Below are 9,324 nucleotides of genomic sequence, written 5' to 3' on the forward strand. Positions count from 1 at the left end.
GTTGTAATGTGCACAGTTAGCAAGTCACATTTTCTTATTAACTGTTCCTTACCCAACTCGTTATTTTCCAGGAGTGGCACAGGAAGGCCCATGAGCTGAGTGTTTAATCAGCCTCTGCTCTAGCAACACACAGCCATCTCTGTGTGGGTCTGTGTGTGTTTGTACAGAGTTTACCTGCACCCTACTCCAGAGTTTACAAAGACAGAGCCTCACCTTACTTGCCTAGGCCACTTGCTTGCCTTTCTTCCTCTGATTGGCTTCAGATAATAATAATAAATTCTGCAGTCATTTTAGAACTTAATATACTGGTAAACTGACATCACATCATCCTTCCTTCTCCCTCCTTCTCCTGCTTTAGCAAACTTTGGAATCTTTAGGTCATGGAGAAATCAAAGGTGTTAACGGGACTCTTGGCCCACCAGCAGTGTTCAGTGAGATTTGAACGTCAAGTACCGCCCTTGGTTATTTCTTGTCATGGATTTCCATGGGATGCTGTTCTTTCTTGGACCTTATTCAGAAATGACACTCTCGGCTTTCAGGAAGGTGCCCATTTTGACCTCACCAGTTGTGCAAGAGAAAGGAGGGAGCCCTTGAAAGTGTGACCAGACATTCTGTAACTCATGCAGTCCGAAAAAATCGTGTGGGTGTTCCCTTGCCCTTTAGAAAAAGAACGTCAAGTCCAGCGAAACTCTTAGCAGAGGCTGGAAGCTTTACAATTGACTTTGTTCTCTTTCCCCTGTGATTCCTGTGATTAAATTTTGATGTAGTAAACCCTAATTATCATCTACCTCATTGTTATGTGTTTGGATGCTATCAAGTACCTTCATATCAACATTCAGCTGAACAGGTTAAAAAGACTAGCCAAATAGTGAACATATGGTTTAGTGTCCTTTGTGTTGTTGATTGTAATAATAATAGCTAATATTTATTGAGTACTGTCTATAGACAAATGCTTCACATACTGTATTGTATGTCTTACAAGGTGCTGGAAGATAGGTGCTATTATCTCCATTTTAAAAATGAGGAAACTGAGGCTCAGAGATGTAATTTGTCATAGCTATGAATGGAAAAACCAGAATGGGCTGGCTGACTTTACAATACCCGTTCACCAGAGCCTACCCAAGGAAGCAGCGCAAAGTGAGACACAGGCTGAAGGTTATATCAGTCTTTATGAGAAAGACTTGGAGCTCCATCCATCCTCCTCCTCCCTCTGGCTCCCAGAGCACTTACACCTGGATACAGACCCCTTCGGCAGATCTCCGTGGGAAGCTCTGGAGTAACTTAGTGGCCCTAGAGAAAATACTTTTCCATATTGTCATTTGGAGCTACCCAGCCACAGAGCCCTAGGTGAAACCCACCAATTTCAAGAGTCTGAAATCATACTAGAGAATAGTTTGTCCTTGTTTATACATACTCAAGTGAGACATTTTGGAAAGCTAGAGAATTGGAAAATTGATTAGGCATGGGCCAACTTTGGTTACTATTTGATGGATATTCAAGTTAAAAAAAGTCAAACCTTCAAACCTTTTGTTTTTGTTTATATGTCGGTCCTTGCTGAAATTAAATCCAAGAGAACAGTAGTGATAAATATCTCAGTCAAAATTGCATGTTTGCTGCCCAGAACGGATGGGCGGTCATCCAATTATTAGTCTGGATCTTTTCCTAAAAACAATTTACTGCTCAAATCTCATTTCTGCTCTGGGAGAGCCCAAAGGTTTTCTAGTGTAGGGGAGGATTTGATAAAATAAGACCAAGGAATTTAGGAGGGAGCAGAGTTGTGACAATTGATTTCTATCGTGATGTGTTTATTCATTTATTTAGCTGATAATTGCTAATATTTTTAGAGCATTTGCTATTCATTAATTCTGCACATATTTATTGAGCACCTATGATGTGTCAGGCACTGTGCTAGGTGTTTGGGATACAAGGATGAGCAAAATTTCAGCTCTCTGGAACTTCTATTCTGGTAGGCAATGAAAGATAATAAGCAAACAAAATAGAATAGGTGAGAAGGTGATTACGTTAGTTGGATTCCTTGAGAAACAATTGGCAAGATGGGTTAAAAGTAATGGATTGATTTTATTAGGAGAATGGCTGTATGAGAGAAGATGGGGGAGGTAGGCAGAGAGGGCTGGAGCTGGCAAAGCCTGGGAGACTGGTTAGACTGGGGTGCAAGTCTGACTCCAGTGAGGGACAGACAAAAAGAAAGTTGAGTGGAAACAGCCTGATCTGCAGTGTAGCCTAAGTCAGACTGGAAAGGCCATCAGAAAGTCCTGGAGCCAAAGTCAGCTACCAGAGAGGCCCTGTGTCTCCCAGAAATGAGACTGTTTTAGCATTCCTGTCGTACTCAGCCATTAGCTGGGGGTAGCTCCTGAGAGGCATGGTCTTGATGTAAACGTAAGGCTGGATTTCAGGGTGCAACAGCTGGGACCCTTTGTCAGTTATGCTCCTGTAGTTGGATGTCTGGGAGGTACATTTTTATGACAGCCATGGTGATAAGTGCAATGGAAAGAAAATAGAGCAAGGGAGAAGAATAAAGTTTGCTAATGAGTAGAAGGTTGCAATTTGGAATTTAGAATGAGTAGGGAGCATTTGAACAAGGCCTCCAAGAAGGGGTGGGAGTCATCCATGAGGATGCCAGTGGGAAGAACATATCCAGGGAAGTCTGTGCAAAAGCCCTAAGGTGAACTATACCTAGCAGAACTATACATTTTAGGAGGCCCCAGGGCCACTGTGGTTTGTGGTTGGAAATGTAACAGGTTCAATCCACACAGGGTCCCATAGAACACTGTAAGGACTCTGCTTTTATCCTGTGTGAGGTGAGAAGCCAGGAGATATTTTGAACTGAGAAGTGACGTGACCTAGCATATTTTGTAAGGATGGAAGCAGTGATACTAGGTAGGATGCTATTGCTGTAATCCAGTTGAGAAATGGTGGTTGCTTGAGCCAAGGTGATAGCAATGAGCATTTTGGGAATTGGTTGAACTGTAGAACTGACAGGATTTCTCAATATTGAATATGGAGTGTGAGAGAAAGAGAAGAAGATTCATGATAACTCTATGACTTTTGGACTGAACAAATGGAATTTACCATCAGTTGAGATAGGGAAGTTGGTGAAATAGTTCTGTTTTTACAGAGAGGGTAGATACCAAGTGCTTAGTTTTGGACAGGTCAATGAGTTATCTCATGGAGATGTTGAGGAGAAATTGGATACATGAGTTTGGCGTTCAGGAAAGAAGCCTCAGCTGGCTTTATAAAATATATTATATCTCAGAAAGTAAGCAGGATCAGAAAATATTTAGAATTGTAGTCCACAAAGCAGTATAATGTAGTGAACTAGCATTCATTAAATGTTAACCGTATATTCATAACCAAAGTCAGTCTTTACAAAATAGATATACAATAGAACTCATCTGCTTCCTGATATCTTGTTAAAGCAATTTTAGTGAAGACTTTGTTGTTTGCCAACCAATATAAATGAGTATGGCAAGAGTTAGGAGTTACAAATCAATTACCTGAGCTTAAGAGATATAAGCGATTCTGTGACAGTGTCCTTTCTTAAAATGAATTCACTATCTGGTTGGAGAGGTAAGACATATGCTAGAAACAATTAGGGGACAAAAATAGTAAACAGCTGTCATTGTATTGTGATAAAACAAAGTACTAATGATTGCACTATTTGGGACCAGGAGGGTATAGCACAGGGAATATGGTATTGTGTACCACAAGCAGTAAGTATGAAATGAGTTGAAGAAGATAAAGATTAGTGCAAGCTGCAGAAAAGCCACTGCAGAGAGAAAGCAGAACTTGAAAGCCGAGAAGTCATTTCTAAGTGTGAGAGGGAGGGAAACATAATGTGATAAAGGATCAGAAAGGGGATGGTCCTACCTGGGGCAGAGAGGAGAAATTAAGCAGAAAGACTGATAGAAGTATACATCTATGCATCGAATTTGATGTTTAGGGAAAATGGACTAGGGGAGTGGGAGATGAAAGATCAAATTCATATTTTAAAAGAGTAATACTGTTGGCTTCAGAACAGACAGGAATAGGAAAAGATTAGGTAGGAAGGTAGGAGATATGAAATGTGAGTGCCTGTGAAAAGAGTTTATGGGTGCCTGGGTGGTTCACTCGGTTGAGTGTCTGGCTCTTCATTTTGGCTCAGGTCATGATCTTGAGATTTGTGGGATCAAGCCCTACCTCGGGCTCTGTGTTGATGGCATGGAGCCTGCTTGGGATTCTTTCTCTCCCTCTCTCTATGCCCCTGCCCTACCGGCTTGCTCTGTCTCTCTATTTCTCTCTCTTTCTCAAAATAAATAAATAAACTACAAAAAAAAAAAGTTTAAACATTTGCCAGTGTTCTGAAGAGGGAAAGTCTTCAGGCTTCTTTCTGTCTTTTGGAAGGTCTGAATCCAGAGGTCAAGAAATAGGACAAAGTAAGTGGAATAGTACTTACGGTGCTAATTTAAATATTTTGTAACCCCAAAGTGATGGCAATAGGAATGGTTTATAAGGGAGGAAGCCAAAAAACATTTCAGTGAGCGTTAGCTTGGAGAGAAGAATGAGAATTTGTAGGTTCCAAATTAAGTACAAAAGGGAAGCTTACATTAGAGATTTTGCATTGAAAACCATAGAGAATTAATTTCAAATAAAATAGTGGCAGGAAGAAAATCAAAGGAAACCAAAGGCAGGAAGTAAATATTTCTTGGATATATATGCGAGAAGAGTTTTCTAGAGCTCTTTTGAATGCAGATCCTGTTAAAAAAAAGTGAATGTTCCCTCTCCTTTTGACTCTTTTCTCTCTCATTCTATGTCCTTCTTTCTTTATGACTTCTCAGACTTCTGAAGGCCAGAAATGGTGTCAGCCTAAGGACGGGGAATTTCCTTTTTCACAATGTATCTCTGGAAGAATCATTAAAAAATCCTGACCCTCAGATTTATTACATATGAACCAGGCCATCTCAATTCTTCTTACCTTTAGACTCTTACTCTCTCACATCACTGGGAAATATGGGCTTTTTTGCATCCTTTCCTTCTCTAGTAGACCCCAGGGTGGGATTTAATTGCTATACACAAGTAACAAACAGGTATGTGAATAGGGGAACTACATGAATCACAAGAGATTCCTGACAATAATTTATTTTCATCGTAGAGTACTCTATATCATTGGGTTGGCAATATACTCATGTCTTTGTTAGGTAATTTGAACTTTCTGGTTTAGAGGGTGAGTGGGGAAAATGCAATAGGCTTCAAGACAGTCTACAGTGCAGGTGCTTTTCTTACTCGAACCATCCATGGCATTGGACAGACTTGTTCCCTCCTCCTTTCCTTCTTCCCTTGGCCTCTGGGACCTCTGACTCTCTTGATTTACTCTTACCTCCCTGGCATCTCTTTCTTAGCTTTCTTTGCTCGTTCCTTCTCTTTTACACAACCTCTTGAAATTGGAGTGCACCAGGGCTCAGTTGTTGGTGTCTTTTTTTTCTCCATTCATCTCTACTCACTCCCTAGGAATCTCATTTAGTCTCATCGTAATACCTTTGATATGTCCAAACTCTGAATTTGTTTGTATCTCCAGGGTAGACTTCTTTTCTGTCTAAGGCTGTTACCTCCACCTGAAACTCACTTCCCTCAGATAGCTATATGGCTCACTGCCTCACCTTTTTCTGGCCTTTGCCAAGATAGCACCTTCCCAGTGAGGCTTCCCTTGACCATGCTACAGATAATTGCCAAAACCTCTCTCTGGTTCTACCAATTCCTCTCACCTTGTTCTATTTGTTGCCATAGCTCTTTTCATCTTCTATAATACTGTATATTGCACTCTTTTTGTTTATTACCCGTGTTCTTTTACTAGATGACAACTTCTAGATAGTGAAAAGTTCTGTCTGTATTCTTTTTTTTAATTTTTTTTTAACATTTATTCATTTTTGAAAGGCAGAGAGAGACAGAGCGTGAATGGGGGAGGGGCAGAGAGAGAGGGAGACACAGAAACAGAAGCAGGCTCCAGGCTCCAAGCTATCCCCACAGAGCCCGATGCGGTGCTCGAACTCACGGACCACGAGATCATGACCTGAGCCGAAGTCAGCCACTTAACTGACTGAGCCACCCAAGCACCCTGAAAAGTTCTGTCTGTATTCTAAGTGCTTAGAACAGTCCTGGTACCTGTGGACACTCAACAAATAATTGTTGAATGGTGATGATTATGATCTACAGTTTGATTGTCCATTTGTCTCAGGTGCTTTACAGGTCTACTTAATGGATTTGGAAATCAGCACTCAACACTACTGTACCCAGTAGGCAGTGAAACAGGATTTAATTCTAGGAGTGTCTAGTCTAGTCCCAAAGCTTCATCTCAGTCCACTATATCATCCCATCTCTGTTTTTCCTTAGTTGTAATAGATACCATAGCATGAGGTTTAACCACATATATCATTATATGCCTAGAATAATATATTATGCATGACAAGCAAATTTGATTATTTTGATGATTTGTGGAATTGATTCTTTAAGATTGGACACAGTCTATAGCTATTTTTCCTTGGCAACTTGTTTAAAGATGACACTATGATTTTTCTGTTAGTGAAGTATTGCAGAAAAAAAAATTCTACTAACAGAGAGTAGAAATGTGGTTAAACATGTTGCGTTCTCTTTAAGCATCATACAGCTCTTTCAGGTTGAGTTTCCTAGAATTCCAACAACTGATTTAGTGGAAAGAATATTTAAATTGTTCAATTGTTGGACTTTTGGGAATGAAAGAGGCAGCTGTTTTCAGAACACGGCCTCAAGTTACCTAACAGCCTATCAAAAATAGCCACCAATAAAAAATAACCTATGAATAAACCAAATATATGTAGCAAAATAATCCTCCCAAACCCCAATCAAACACAGTGAAGTTGTTTTATAATTTATTTTCCCTCTCATGTGCACATCACGAGAGAAGTTAATATTTAACATATTTGGGATGTTATGTTCTAGTTTTCTCTGCTTCAGTTTATAAATGGACATGAAAATAGTTGGTATCATGAAAAGCATTAGGATCTCTTTAAACCAGGGAAAAGCAAGAGGCTAAACAGCCTGTCATTATCATCCCACCAAGGTAAAGGACTGTAGGCGCCCCAGCACAATTAATTCTCTGCCAGTTTACCACTCACACAGATGAACCTTGAGACACTCATGCCCTTGTACAGTGTGCACCATAGAAGAGATGAAAAGGACCGTTTAGTTTGAACTTTAAATGTTGTTTTGAGTCAGAGCCTTTGGTGAAGACCGCTGCCTTATTCACTTTCCTTCCTTTGTTTGCAGTGTAAGGAAGTAGCCCTCCCTTCAGCATTGTTTTTAGGTTGGGGTGTTTTAAAAAATGTTCCACTCTGATACCTACCTTCGCTTGCTGCTTTCACTTTTAGCCAGTTGATTCAATGTAATATTTAAAATAGTCCAACCAAAAAGTGTTACTGAAGTTAAAAGTATCTTGAATGGTGTCATGATATGTGATAGCACATACAAAACTGGGTGTTTAAATGGTCCAGGGTGCCTCTGTGTGTACTCAGCTTTCAGAGTTTGAGAAAGCTCAAACTCAGAAAACTTCTGAGTTAGGAGTTTTCTGAGTTTGAGATTTGCTTTTTGTTTTGAAAAATTTCTTTTTCTTTTTCTTAAGTTTGTGAATGTAGTTGAAAGAGTAATAGATTTTAAGTTTTTTAGCATTTGAGTACTTAGAAATTTGTGCCCTAGATTTGCACAAAGAAATATTGAGTGGGGCTCCTTCAGTTTACTGAAAATTTTGCATTTTCTTTTTACTTCCTCCATAAGTTTGAAGTTTATTTATTTATTTTGAGAGAGAGAGAGAGAGAGAGAGAGAGAGAGAGAGAGAGAGGAGGGGAGGGGCAGAGAGAGAGAGAGGAGAGAGAGAACCCCAAGCAGGCTCTGTGCTCTCAAGGCAGAGCCTGATGCAGTGCTTGATCTCATGAACCATAAGATCATGACCTGAGCCGAAATCAAGAGTCAGATGCTTAACTGACTGAGCCACCCAGGTGCCCCTCCTTCCTCCATAAGTTTGAATTTCAGTTTTTGTTGGTATAGCAAAATAAATACCCTTCTATCTGTTTGGGATCATAAATGCAAAGAGAGAGGTTGAAGTTGATAATTGAGGGGCAATCCTCCCCATAAAGAAGTCACTGATTCATAGTTTGAATAGACTCCCAAATTTAGACATAGGTATTCCCAGTTCTAATATTTAGACCTCAAATACCTGTATTCCCTAAGAGGTTTCAAAGAACAGTTTTGCCATCACAGGAATGTAATTTGGAAATTGGATATTCAATTATAAAGCAGTGTCACTACTAATTGGAAGTTCAGGTATTCTGGGTTCCGAGTATTCATCTATCCATACATCACACATTAGTTAAACGTCTACTGGCTATGTAACTGACATTGTGCTATGTGCTAGAGACAGATGAATAAGACAATGAACGCTTTTTAGTGGAAAAGACAGGAGGTAAACAGAAGACAAGTAAACACTGTGTGAAAAGTGCTAGGTCACCAAAGTCAGATTTAGGGCAGAGGGAAGGCCAGAGTTCAGCCAAGTCATTCTAGGAGAGGTGACAGCTGAGCTGAGTGTTTGAGTCTTTTATATTTGGACATTTAGGAGTTAATTAACCAAGAGATCAAGTCAGGGTAGTGGGTGGGGAAGCAAAGGAGAAATTGTACAGTCACAGCTCCTGATTTTCTAGATGGTCATAGACAAAGTGAATAATTTCCTCAGGTACAGATTCCTTAGTGGATGATGGAATGACAAACTTAACAAATTGTCCATGTACACGCTTACAAATCCCCAGTTTATTACTTAAGGTATATGGTGTTCAAAGACTATACATAGGTATTCATATGTATACACATATTATAAATAAATTGATCTATGTATATTTATTGATGATCCTTAACTAATTCACATACATCAAAATCTTGATTCTCTGCCATTGGAAAGTTAGTAAATGTAGGTGGTTTTAGAATCAGAGAGGCATGGGCTTATTTTCCAGATTTTCCACTTACTAGATGAATGAACTTGGAAAAATCACTTCATATCTCAGAGAGTCTGTTTCTTTGTAAACTGATAGTAATAATAGTTGTCATATAATTATTTGCTCAAGGTTAAATGAATATTTAAGTAAAGGTCACAGAGCGTATAGTTATGTAATAAATAGTAACTAATTATTATTATTATTGTTATTACTTAATTATTGTTGTATAATAAGAATACTTATTCTTGTTGTATAATAAGAATACTTATTCTTATTGTATAATAAGAATACTTATTCTTATTGTATAATAAGAATA

This window comes from Panthera uncia (assembly GCF_023721935.1).
Source record: "Panthera uncia isolate 11264 chromosome C1 unlocalized genomic scaffold, Puncia_PCG_1.0 HiC_scaffold_4, whole genome shotgun sequence".
Lineage (NCBI taxonomy): Eukaryota > Metazoa > Chordata > Mammalia > Carnivora > Felidae > Panthera > Panthera uncia.